Consider the following 14,444-nt stretch of genomic DNA (forward strand, 5'->3'; position numbering starts at 1 on the left):
GAGCAGCCGGGCAGCGGCCGAGGACTGCGGGGCGCGGGGCTCCCGCCCGCCACTGCCGGCTGAGGCCCCCAGAGGTGGCTCCAAGCAGCGGTGTCCTTTCCCTGCCCCTCCTCCCTTGCTTACTCTCGCTTACACCCCTTCAGTTTCCAGTGCGTCTGGGGGAAGCGGTGCTGGGAGAGAAGTGGCGAGGGATCCCTGCCAAAGATCAGTGGCAGCGCTTCCCACTGCTGCTTTTTCTGCTGTGCCTCTGTAACACAGCTTGCCTAAAACGTCCTACTTACTGACTTGTCTGCCTTGCAGTTGTCACATCCCAGCTACCTTGGGTAGAAATGTCCATCCTTGTTCTCCATTTGATCTACTGGACTTCTTTACGCCGTTCAAGTCTTCCTGGGAGTCACTGGAAGGAAAATGGTGGCTTTGCAGATGTTACTTTCCTGTCTGACCTTTCACTTCAGGAGCTGTCTGCAGCTTGCGGATAGACAAAAGTACCACTTTCTCTGGGGAAACAGCATTCCACACCACACGTGATGAAGGAAACCACTTAGGGAATGTGATCCCCAACTCAGGCTGTTAGACAAAGCAACTTCTGACAGAGTTTAAGATCTGCTGTCAGAAATCATTGCCTGTAGCTAGACTATGAGGAAAAGGGAAGGAAAAAAAAAAATCCTTTGTGACAGGGCCACTATCACCAGTACTAAAATATGGTGTTTCTCGTCCAGGCTGTGGAGGTAATTTTGACTCCTTCAGTTCTAACTACTAGTGCTGGGATGAAAGTGTTGAGGAAGACAAAGGCTGAGAGGTCCCAACCCTGCATCTTCTTCAGTACAGACACACAGATTTTGCTTCCTAGCACATGCTAGTCTCAGCTCATATCAGAAGTAGTTACTTATTGTTTGCTTTTTCTCAACTTTATCTTTAAGCTAGTTACTGACATGTTTTTATAAGAGGCTGTCTTCACACCACATGTCTGCTATCACTGCTCCCCCCAGGCTACAAAACATGGGAAGGTCTGAGGCCCAAACTAGGAGGGGAAAAACGTCTTGGTGATAAAAAATGGAGCATGTTTCCCTACTGTTGTGTGCCTTTCTGTTACCGTTACTGCCTAAAGCTTTTATTTGTTATTGCATCTGTGAGCAAGAGAAATTAGAGAAATGTGAAATTCCCATATTCCCTGCAAATGCTGAATGTTGATCCAGTGATAAGTCAAGAATATGTGCTGAGTGTGCCTGCTCTGGGGTACCTCCCCCATATCTCATTTGAACAGTCTAACCATGTAACATGTATAGTGTTTATCTTTTATTTACCAGTCAAGCAGAAAGAAGCTTGAAACCCAGTGGAAAAAAAATCCCTGATTGTTTCTATTGCAGAACAGCTGCAAGTTGGGTCTCATGTGGCATGTCATAGCATTAGAACTGAGAAAACAGCTTTAGAGACAGTTCTGTTACCAATTGGCATAGAAACAATGTTGATGTTTATTATTCCCAATAGTACTCCAAGTACAGGTTATAGCTAATGGATGGTATCAGAAATCCTTAAAAGTCTAGGGATCTCTTTCTACTACTTCTTAAGGCCTATTTCAAATTCCCACTAATTGCAGGTCATAATTTAATTAGGATGAAAATATTCTGTCTGAAAACTCAAAAGTATCAATGTGCTGTTGCCTGTTTCAGTTCACAGTGCTCAAATGGAGAACTTTGAAAAATAGTATCTCAAGAAAGTGGGAATTCAGCACCTGTCTGAATTTCAAGGCTCTAAGGCAGTGAGATGCATTTGAAAATCTTGGGCAGCATACATCCTTCTCTCTATAAAAGATCACTGGTCAGTGGGACTCCTGATCACCTGAAACAGTACCTGTCCCATGAGCAGTGTGGTAGTGTCTGTTGGAGACAAGCGAGTAAATTACAGCCCTAAAAATTAATTACTGTGGCCTGAAATATTAAGGCTGTCAGTAAAGCCTGTTAATATAAAATTAAAACTTATCCTGATTTCCTCTAAAGCTTATACTGGTCCTTCAGAGTACCTATGGTTCTCAGTTTATTAATTTTCTCTTGGAGCTATTCCACCCTCAGCGCAAGGCTGTAGTAGTTTAAGAGCAACTGGCTAACACAAGTCTGTGCCCGTGCACAGAAGTACACCTGCCCTGCATCTCCAGAGCCAGCTCCTGCCAAGCCCTTGCGCCCTCTGCTCTCCCTGCAGCAGTGGGACCTCTAAGGCACCAACCTACCACCTCCCTTGAGCTAGTCCCAGAAGGGGACGGCTCAATTATTAACCCAAAGCTTAAGTCTTTGAATAGAGCCATTCATTGACTGGGAAAATCAGCTGACTCCATTCTCAGGCTGGTAAAGAGAAATGAAATTGTTTCAGAGAACAATTTGCAAAAAAGACTCCTTGAACACAAAAAATCTGGATGCCTGTCGTTAAGAAATTGTTTAACTCCTCTGTGCATTTAGCCCTCTGCATCTGTACTGGAGCCTATGTTGGGTAAGTTGGGGTTTTTCAGTAGATTTTCCTTACAGTTTGTTACCTCAGAAGGTTGTTGTAACATCCGCAGCACTGATGAAATAGCATTGTAATCTGTAATGACTTTCAATAGCTGTAATGCCAAGAATAATAGAAAACATATGAACTTCTGGTATCCCAGGGATTCCTTGAGATATTCTAAATTCTGATCAGCAGACTGGCTGTGAGATTTTAGGTGCTTGAACTGCTTACCCAGTAACACATAACTCATATAAAGAAGCCAATATAATCATTATCACTTAAGTATCATATTGATACACAAAATACTTGGCAATGTGATGCATGATAACTCAAAATAGTCCATTTTTAATTTGATTACATTGACATTTAAGGGACATTATTTTGGATGTTTTAATATACATGCAAATGCTTGGAATACTGACAAAACATGTTCTGATTAAATGCAGTATACAGTGGGGACCTGAAAATGAGACCAAATAATACAATTTTGTATCTAAGCTAAATGCAAAGCAAAAAAGTTTAAAAATGCTATAGATTTGATTTAAATCTTCCCATTTTAATGAGGTGACAGGTAATACCAATGTTAAGGACTTCCAAAATCTCAAAATTGGGGAGTATCAATTTGAAGTTACTACAAACAATTTTATTTCATTATTCAGTGTCCCAGTGAGTGTAATAGAAAAGATGAAAACAACAACATAAAATGTGCTCCATCTTTAGAATTCTTTATGAAAGTTTTCTGATTACTATAAATTGTGGGAGAAGTAAAAGATGAGTCAATTAGTGTTCTAATACCTGATAGTCTACTCTCAAATAGGAATGCTTGTCCATGAAAATCTACATTCTTATACCTACTACAGACTGCATGAGCAGTTGCATTTTTAATTAATAATACTTAATAACTTGAGGGCTACATACTCTGCAACAATTCTAGATTATCTGGGCAGAAAATAAGGAAAATATTAAATGGCTCCAATTTAAGAGTTCATATCTTCCCTGTTTGTATCTTGTTGCCCCATCACAGAACAAAATTCTTTGAATGTTAACCATAGCAAGAATCATACTTACATAAAACACAACCATTTTTTACCAAGTGTTGGATGTCTTCATTTTGGTTTAGACCCATCTTGGGTTGAAATTTATCTCCATGATCAGCCTTTACTTGTCAATTGAACTTCTTATTTCACTACTTGCTGCTTTTTTTCATTGAAGTCACTGAGTTTTAATGGGTTACTTTAATGTTCATCTGAACTCTTGTAGGATTACTCATATGCTGAAATCAAAACATGTTCTTGCTGAAATTGGGGCCTCCTACCCTGCCTCTCAGTCTGGAGCACTATGGCTCTGTTACCTCGAGACATGCTGTTATAGGCAGCCAGGATGCATCTTGCACCTGAATATCTTCAGCTCAGATCATGGCTTTCGGACGCTGTGTTAACTTTTACTCTTCCCACGTAGTGACAAAGCACTCAGGGTGAAATCCTCCTAAGAACAAGGCACCTCCATCTGAAGCCACTGTTCCTTTAAAGGTTGCTCTGAGAAGCACATATTTTTGGTTGTATCACTTGTCAGTTGATTCATAACAGCAAGGCTGAATTCGTCATAGCTTTATTAGCTCTTGCTACACTATTGAATATGTCCAGGTGCTGGCTTTAATGAAGTACTTACGTTTTCATTATGCCAGGAATAACATCAATACTCAAGAATTAGATTAAATGAATGAGAAAGCTGAGAGGAAGACAGTGGATTTGATTATCTCAGGTAATTGATTTTCTTTGTATGATATTGTCAATGCCTGAAAGGCCAGCTGGATTAACTGATTCTGTCAAGAACAGGCAGGCTTGTGCTAGTCTCGCATCATATACAATTTTCCAGTTTATTATCAGTAGGACAGTGGAAATGTGTAGCCTATGTGTAAGCCTATATGTAAGCCTCTCCTGCTGTTTTGAAAGAGTATGACAGAGTTTTTTTACTGGCCTGAAATGTTCACTTTTCATCATGTACCTGTTCAGCTACCAATAACTAAAAGCTTCCAACTAGTGTGCTATAAGACATCAGGAAGCAGTTTTCACAGTCCCTGTTACTACAGGGAGCTGCCCATACATTAATGATGTGGATTGTGAGTTCTCTGTCCTGGCTATTACATGGGGTAAGAAATATACTGGAGTACAGTTAGCAAGTCCCAGTTGTAAGCAGGACCAGGAAAAGCTGTGAGGCACCAGATCCACTCTGATGGTCCAGCCAGACAAATTTGCTGAGTTGCTGTTGTGTAGTCCTAGAGGTAAAGCTGAATTGCTGGGAGAAGATTGACTTGTCTTCCCCAAATAGAAGCTGAAGTGGTTACTCAACCTTTCCTGTGCTTTCTCACGAAAGAAGTGGTTGTTAGAGAAGTGCTACTTTGTCCTGTCCATGGTCAGCCTACCTAAAGATGACACCAACATCCATGAATGTAATGATCACCTTTCATCATCAACTCTGCATGAGATGTACTAAAAACTGTAAGAATTAATACATCAAAGTTTTGTTTCTTAAGCCCTGTCTTCTATGGGATCTGAGCAAGACTAGAAGAATTGATGACATAATACTGAAACTCTACTTTAACAGAAAAGATTTTTTTTTTCTGGCCCAAATGGGATTGCACTGTGCTGTGAATGTGTACCACATGTCTTCATCTGCTTATGGTTTAGTTTATTCTGCTATACTCTCTATCAATTGCATGACATTAGAGAGCTTAGTGAGACCTTGTAAAACAAACAAACAAAAAATAGTCTTTTGCTTGCAAAAGGAAATAACTTCTTTTGCTTCTTCCTTTGTTTTCAGCACTGTGTATTTTAAAGAAAAGAGTTCCTACTATTAATGTACTCTTCACAGTTTTAAAAGCATACTGAGGAAACTATTAAGACAAATTTTGTTTCAATCATTGGCTGTGCATTACCCCATAATCTAACTCCTACTTGTATTAAATGTAGACTTCAATGTGCTATTCATTAAGGCTTAGTTACTTATAAACACAAAAAGGATTCACCAATACTTCTTTTAAAAATTAGTTATGAAGATGGAGAAAGTATTTCTAACAGGCACTTGTCAGGATTTCACTTACTGTAAAATTGTGCAAGAAGAATAATAGCAAGGCATAATAGCTTCTTAAATGTCACTTGAATTATGATCTCTTAAATTTACTGCATTAAAATGTAATGTTCACTTCTGTCTGCCTTATGAATATACTGTGTATGAACCCCCATTATGTAGAAATATGAACCCATAAGGAGTGAGTTAGACCAATAGCTGGTGAAGTTAAACTTTCTACAAGCTCATTTAAGTAGGTGATGACAGCATTATTTTTTGATTGGGAATACCTCTTTGTAAGGCTGTCAGATTTATAGCAAAATTTCCTGAAGAAAAGCATTTTTTACTGTGAGTAACTATGCATTCAAATTAAGCTATGTGGCCTTGTCTAGGAGTTCTGTGAGGGGAAAATTGGAAGTGTCCAGGCAAATGTGGCGACAGGCATCTTTCACCAGCTGACTTGGTAGTCCTTTGGAGGACACAAGCAATCTATTCAGCATTAAATGGCTGCTATAATTTGCACTTAGCAGGGTGATGTATTCCAGGCAGGGTTAGAGGAACACAATGGTGGAAAAATCTCAGATGAGTCCTGTCTTCATAAGACAAAATATTATAAGACTTTTTAAATTATTACCAGTGGTACATATTTAAATCCCTGCATTCCTGAAAGTATTTAGATTGATAATTTCAGGTTCCTGTAAAGAAATGGGGATCCTGACATTCTGACTTTACTCAGACTGACTCACTTGTGTAAACAGGTGGAGGTCATGTGACTCTTCAATGCCTGTGACTTTAAAATTGCAGATTATATAGCTAGTTGACAAGAGAATGGAATAAATACAGAATGTTGGACTAGGTTTCCAGTCCTAAACCTAAATATCCATGTTCTAAAAACCTCTACAAGAGGCTGATAGATTGTTATCGTAGCTTAACATATCTGGACTTTGGGTCATGAAAAGCATTTCTTCATGTTCCTATTTAACTTGGGAGTAAAACTTTAATCTGAGTAACAATGGACCTTATTTTCACAGGAAAACTGTTATCTACATTATTCTGGAGGCTAAAGAGTTTTAAATTGCACAAAGATCATGTGAGAAGTGTGCAATTATGATCAAACCGGTTTTCATTTTCCTCAGGAGCATATGGGGAGTTGTTTTAATTCAAAAGATATAACATCTGTCTGATCTATTAAACCAGAAGAAAAAGTAATTCAGATAACAGAAAATGCCAAAGGCAATTTAAAGAGTTACAGATACACGTGACATATAAAAATCTCCCAGTGAAAGTTAATGCAAGTCAATATCTACAGTGGTTTTAAATGCCACATTGATTCAAAATCACACAGTAATTGATGAAATGGGAATAAATTATCTCCAGTGTCTCTCTTAATGAACTCAGCAAAGAATTTGGTTCAAGCCAACTAAATGAACAGTTCTGTGGGATGTGAAGTGTTGAGGCTCAGAGCCTCAAAATAACACTGTTTTTTAAAAGTTTGTGTGTTCTTAGTGTATTCCAAAAGCTAATCTTTTTTTAGCTTGGCTTTTATAATTTTTGGTTTTGTTATTCTATAGCACTGCTTCTGTCCTACATTCTTCTTTTCTTCTGCTCTTTAAGTGTACTATACTGAAGGCTTGGAATTTAGATTAGAAATCATCTTTTAATACTTCAAGTTATGCCATTATTATTAAACTCCTGGTTAGAAGTTTACATTACTCTAATGGTTTACATTACTCTCAAGCAGACTAATAAAGTTGTATACAGTCAATTTTATCAATCTCATTTCCAGGCTATAGGAATACTATGGCTCTGCATTGAAGGGGGAACCTGGAAAACCAACATAGTTGAGCAAAATGTTGGGTTGACAGTAAACAGCTGAAAAATAGGAATTGTCTGTAATATTTAACTCATGAGTAACAAGATTATGAAAACATAGTATCTGTATTTGGCCTGTGGCTGCAGTCTCTGGTGTCTAAAAAGGTGTCTGAGCTAATGTTTTCCTGTGATTGAGGTATCATCAACTCTTCTCTGGAGGTTAGACTCTTTAAGGACCAGATAAGGTTAAGTTCAGAATTTTGCCTCTCTTCTGCGAAGAAGGTACATGATGTACATGATAAAGGATTTCACCAGACTGTGGGTATCTCTAGTCTTGCTTTATTAACAGCTTAGAGTTAGGCCATCACCTCAGCGAGCGGCAACAACTAACAAAAGGCACCCTCTATATATATGATATAACATACAATACAAAGAGTCTTTGGTGATTTTTCCAGGAACTTTCAGTTCTCAATTCATCACCAATTTCAAAATTCCACTGTATTCCACAGTTTTGACTAGTTCTTACTGCTCTGTTCCAATTCCTCTTCAGATATCACTATTCACTGATGCAGTCTTCGGTCATTATGGTTACTTATGTTCTGAAAAATCTTAAACTGTCAATATTGCTCCTCGACCACCTGTGCTCTATTAATTAACCTATAAAACAATATCTATTTATTAATTATTCCTGCTATTAATAATATCCTAAAAGAAAGGAGTTTTCTAAAGCTTGTTCCTTTTACAATGACCTCATCTACACAGAAAGATACAATCTTCTCTCCATGTTTACTTGCATGAAACTTTGGATAATATTTGAGACTATCAGACCTGAGACAAAGGAATAAATTCATTCAAAAGTAGTTAGTTGGGAACTTACAGGCTAACATATCAGTATATATGTGTGTATACATATGCCATACACTTCATTTCCCTAAGCACATAGATTGAAAAAGAACTCAAAACTGCAGTTAGTGACTTTTAACAGTGAAATAAAAGAGTTAAGGTTTTGTCAGCTATGTAATGACAATATGATTACACAGTGTCTAGTCTCGACAATGCAGAATTAATTGCAATAACTTGAATAGCTAATGTGCTGACATTTTTGAAGAAGCATCAGGTTTATCTCTGAAGTAATACAAAAATGTTCAGAAATTTGATTAAAAAGTAAAACAAAGGAGAAAAAGTTACTACACTTTGTACAGCTAAAACTTAAAGGGTAACTTTTTTAGTTAATCAGTTCTGCAGTAGGTGTTCTTCCATAGTTCAGTTACTGAAATATGTATCAACTAAAAATATTTTGGGTAGCTGTGAACCTAGAAATTTAAAATTTTGCCTCCTGGAGGTGAATATGGAATACTGTCTGCTTTCTGTGAATAAAACTTACTTTTGTGAGTTCATCTACTGCCATCACGTAAAACAGGGAAACACCAGTTACAGTATATTAATATATTTTAGGTTTACAGTATAATACAAACATGAAATTGGAGGAGGTTGGCCCAAGCCTGCAATTCTAGTTTACTCTGTTCTGCCCATTTTCTGATTGGCTATTATTTTTCTAATCACCTTGTAAGACAGAAATAGGTAAAGAAAATGAAAATTAGTTCAGATCAAAAAAATATTGTAATATCACACTATTATTCACAGATTACACTTCTTTGACACTGCTACATATCTGCCTATGTCTTACTGAAGAGTCTTTACTGTTCATTTTAGAGCAAAGCAGACATGAACATGGATAGGAAATCAAGTCTGTACAGTCACTATTTTGTGCCCTGAAATTTAATAATTGATTAGAGAAATATGAAGAGCTCAGGGAGGAAAAAAGGATCTGGGCTTGAAATAAGTGACAGCTATTACTTAACATTTCTGAAATTGCAGGGTTTGTACTTCTTTTACGTATGTGGCAACATATATGGTGAATGAGAAATCACAGCTGATTCAAAGATGAATAATTAAAACATGCTCTGTTGAACTGATTCGTTATCTTAAAAGTAAGATTATATATAGTATTTAAAGCACAGAGGGTAATGATTTCTAAGTGTACATTATGTCAGCAAAACATCTAGTGTAATATTTTAATATCAAACATATACTATACGATATTGGTTTTCCTGGATGTATGTGCTTCCATAAGTTTATACAGTGGAAAGAGAAGAATCGGTCAGTTCTGACTTGCTTTCAACCACTGTGTATCTATGAAGAAGTCATACCAAAGCTGTTCATTAGTAATTAAGACAGAGAGTACTTACCACTGTAGTTGCTCATCAGTTCATTGTCACCTATTGTCTTCCCATATTCAAGAGGAGCCTTAGTAGAGCACATGAACTTTATGGCGCAGGTACTCCACCTTTTTATTTCCTAAAAGTGCAATGCTGCTTACGTTAGTGACACACACACAGTGGGTGGGAGAAGGGTTTATTCCTCACTGAAAGCAAATTCAAGATCAGTTGAATCTTTCCCTTTTGAAAGGAGGAAAATGTTTGTGTTTATGATGATCTGCTGTTCCTGCTGAGGGTGGCAGTGTGGTACCATCCTCAAACCCAGAGAAAACGTCTGCTTCAGCAGCCTTTCCGAATTTGCAGGGCAAATGTGCATTCATCCTGCAGTCTCCTAGCCTAGGTCGTGGGCTCACACTGATTACAGACCAATATATCAAGGCCTGATTCCGGTGATGTGCATACAGCAGTATAGGTAAATAATTTTTAAAAGTTATTCACGTGAAAGGTTGACCAAGGCAAATTGTGTGGGGATTAACATTACAAGGGATTGTAATTCCAACCCCAGGAAAAGATCAATTGTTTTAGCTTTTAAGGAAAATTCCTTTCCTGAGGAGCTGGTGGATGTAAGGATTTTGTTGACTTGGTAACCATGAAGAGTCTGAGGTCAGCATGCTGGCAGATGTAACCTGCATGTGTAACCAGCTCATGTAATCTATTTGGTTTATATAAAACATTTTATTTAAAATGGATGCTATTACCTGCAGGAGCAGGACAGATGATGAGCTACTGACACAAAGTTGTTTAATAACTGTGGACTGATGTTGAAAATATGGGGAGTAATGCAAAATTTGAATCTTTCTCTACAGTATTGACTGCTGATGAGTTCACTTTACAGCCAATGTTACTTACAGGTGCAATGGCTTCAGTCAGGAGCTTTACGTAACTATAAATATTTCCTTGTAGCTGTTTCTGTATCTCTTATCACCTCTCTGCATTACATGAATAATTCTGCTGGCTTGAATGTTGAGGGGTGTTGGGGTAGTTCAGAGTGGGATTTCTCTCTGTAAACACTACAGGAAACTCTTGACTTAGTTATGCAGTACAAGCAGTTAACAGGTTGTTAAAACTTTCTTTGACTTTGAATGACAAAACTGAAATTAACCTTTCTGCCTGTATTAATGAAAAGACTGTGTAAACGATCGGGAAAGGTAATCCCAGCATTTAGACTTTAGTGGGTGTCACCTGAAATGAGACTACAGAAGCTCCACCACAAAACTCATTTTATAAGAGAGTAATTTCTTTCCATGATAACCATCTCTATGATGTAATAAAATTTGGTTCTTTTCTAATATATTCTTGTGAGTGTTCATATTGATTGAAATAGTGCATATGCACTTGTTCATTTTGAAGGGAACTTGACAAAGTTGTTATTATTATTTGGGAAATTAGTGTAATAAATTTGAATATGCAAAATACAACACAAAGAGTATTCAGGGTCTTGTATAGACCACTTTTCTTCAATGATTCAATGTAAGTGAAAATTCAAAGTAACAGAACTACAGCCTGGAAATACACCAAGAAATTTAACCCTTGCAAGGAAAGTCAGAGGAGCTATTTATTTGCTTAAATACTCTCAATTAAATATGAAATGAATTTTAAACAACTACTGTTAAGCCTTAGAGAGATTTGCTTCAAGATACATAGATTTTCTTTTTTTAGACTTAGCAAACTGGTCTAGGTTTGTTACTCTGATAAAGATTTTTCTAAATAGGAATTGAATTCAGACCCACAACCAGCATATTATTACTGTGTGTGAAGATAAACACAGCATACTGGCATAAAAGAACCTGGAAGCTGTATAGTAAAAACATTCACGGGCCAAAAGGAATAGACTAGGAACAATATTAAGGTTAAAAAAAAAAAAAAAAAAGTACTTGTACTTGCATGTAATTAATATTTGTTTATATTGTTAGCTTTAAACCAGGTCTTAAGCAATATTTCTACATTTGTACACCTCATCAGCGAAATGTTGCAAGTGTCAATGCTGTTTATGCTGGCCAAGTTGTATTTAAGCGGTGGAATTATTAATATACCACATGCAGAAGATCTCAAAGCCTTCCCATCAGAGTACTGACAGAGCTATGTCCAGTGACACCATACTGGGAGAGTTCTCTCCTGGAGGTTGGAGGGTTGCTAGCACAGGAACAAGATTATAAAATTACTTGCTAGAGCAAATGTTTTGATAAAACCTTACATTAATTAAACTAAAATATCGATGAAACAATTTAATTTTTTTAAGCTAAAAAATTATGGCTGATGAACTAGTTTACATGGACTAGTTATTTTTAACTGACATGCCTGATATCATTGCCTCAGTATTAACAGACATACATGAACATCTCTGGAGACTCTTACTTTAAGTGAGCTGTGTTATTATATTCAATCAGCAATATTTATATTCTAGTCTCTAGAATGAAAAAAAGATTGAACATTATGAACACTTATGTTCCTGTTTCTGCAGTGTGATATCAATGCATGTAATTCAGTTTTACTACTTTTTTCATGGAGAATTAGTATTTTGGCATCATGCACATCAAAGAAATTTTGCATGTATAGCAAATCTTGCAGCACATTGAGTGGTAAATTAGTATTCAGCTACCATCATATTTTTTTTAATATCTCAAAATGCTGGATTTCACTCTATTGGAAAATGCTTTATTTGGAAAACTTCCTGTTAATCATGTCTTTGAGCCCAAAATCAACCCAGTTACTTAAGTTTGAAACTGCTTCCTGACCTATCCACCTGCAACAGGTTTTTGTTTACTTTTACCATCGTTTCATTAGAGAAAATAGGATCATATCTGCAGTAAAATTCTTGAAATATTTCTAATTTGTTTGCATCTGCAGCTATATTTACTTTCCACTTGCTGTGGCAAGAGGGGTGAAAGCATCTACCACTTAGTTTCCTTTCAAATCAGACAGTGAGGCTTTAAGCTTAAGAAGTAATTCTATTTTTATGAGGTACTTGGGGATAATACAGTAAATAAGTAATTCCCATTCTGTGACATAAAATCAATAAGCCTTTTAGGACCTATCAAATGCAGCTCTGAAATGTGATAATAATAGTGGAAAATTGTATTGCAAATAAAAAGATTTTACAAGGTAAACTTCATGTAATCCTTGCAGGTTGCTATCCACAAGTAAGGGAGAGAAAGCTCAAGCAAGTTTGTGTCTTGGTTCCCTTTAATTATACTGCTTCATTTCTACATTCAGAAAACGCCAAACCCACTATCAGCCCTCCAGTTGGCCAGTTTTAACCTAAATCAACTTTAAGCAATGAACTTAAAGTGTAGGTTATTGTAGTGAACTAGACTGAAGCAGCAGCAGACCCAGTGTTTCCAAAGCTCCCGCAAGGCCAAATTTAACTCAGAAAATGCATGTTAAGGGGCAAGAGTGTCATATCATCTCTGATGCTGATGTGCTGGCGCTGATTGTGGCAACCAGCATGGAGGAAACTTGCTGCTTTGCCATGGAATTTACAAGAGCACATCAGATAGCGTTTACACATCAAAACATGTAAAGAATATTTATATGGGGCCGTTCCTTTAGAAGCAGGCAATGTCACAAACTAAGAGACAAAACGTCTGGATAAAGCTCTCCCATGCATTTCTGACCATTCGCACCACTCACTTGGCCAGCCACAGGCAGCCTGCAGGGCAGCCCTCATCCCAGGAGGGGTTTGCAGCATGGAGCTGCCCAAGGACACGGACCAAACCACTCCTGGGATTCTTTATGCTATGCCAAGTCCAGGACTATACCCACACTGCAGAGAAATAGTGAACTGCAACTGTCTGTTAATCCACAGGTGCTCACTGACCAAGGGTGAGGTGTGACTGCAGTCATTTGTTAGGGAGGGATACAGTTCTTGCTGGATGAGCTGTGCAAGAGTTGGCATGCCCTCATCCGTATGGCCCACATGGGTATATCACATCACTGCACTTGCAGGTCTTTAGTGCAGATACTTGCACAGTCTTGGGCAAGCCCCTGTCTGAGTTTCCCTGAGAAGTGGTATAAATTCTGAAGGGACACTTGCTTCTTTCCGAGAAATAGCAAAAATGCCAATCTGATAAAACAAAGATTATTTTAGTGATGGTGAGGCTTTAAAAAGCTGTGAACAACTGAAGGAGGTACAGGCAATCCTGGAAAGCACTATGCTTTGGAGATGTTTCTCAAATACCATCCCACCTACTCAGTCTGGGAAAGACCATAGGACTGAAAAAGGCATGTGGTCATGTCACAAGGAATCACAACATTCCACTGCACCTTCTGGGCAATGCTTTTTGTTGCATTTATCATTTCTGCAAAGGAAGTAAGAAAGGCCTGTAGACACCCTGAATTAGGAGACTAAAGAAACAGGCAGTCAAAGAACAGTTTAATATTCTTTCGGGGGTTTTTTGCTTTTGTTAATCTTGAACATTACAGCAGGAATTTAATTTTTTTTTTTTAACATAAACTATCTCTTAATGACTCTTATAGCTTTTAAATGTTTGTTTCAACAGCAATCTGGGTTCACCCTCTTAGTCCCCAGTGGCCATGTGGCAGCACAGTTAATGAAGCCAGTGTCCTGCACAGTGGCACTCAAGGAGGTGACTTGGCTGCTATTTGTTTCAAGTTTCCAACTCCAGCCTGAATGACCAGTATTATTTTACTCTTGTGCTGGATTTTGGCTGAAGTCCCGAATTGCTCTTGAACTCAGATTTTGCTGAACTGTGGTTGAGGGAATAAGATCAGGACTGAGTGAGAAGTGCCTGAGGGACAGTGTTTGGCTGGTCTGCATTAGGATTTTGTGTTGCGGGGGGGGGGGGG

General features: G+C 37.8%; 1 protein-coding gene across 1 annotated transcript in view; it reads left to right on the plus strand.

Moving 5' to 3' along the window:
- The first annotated feature begins 2,357 nt into the window (after positions 1-2,357).
- The window catches only part of ENTPD1 (ectonucleoside triphosphate diphosphohydrolase 1), a 56,254-nt gene continuing 44,167 nt past the window's right edge, over positions 2,358-14,444 (plus strand). The window contains exon 1 of the mRNA XM_026851478.1: positions 2,358-2,416. The gene's annotated coding sequence lies outside the window, so the exon portion shown is untranslated. The remainder of the gene's footprint in view (positions 2,417-14,444) is intronic.

The sequence above is a fragment of the Athene cunicularia genome, assembly GCF_003259725.1.
Source record: "Athene cunicularia isolate RWA chromosome 6 unlocalized genomic scaffold, athCun1 chr6_part1, whole genome shotgun sequence".
NCBI lineage: Eukaryota > Metazoa > Chordata > Aves > Strigiformes > Strigidae > Athene > Athene cunicularia.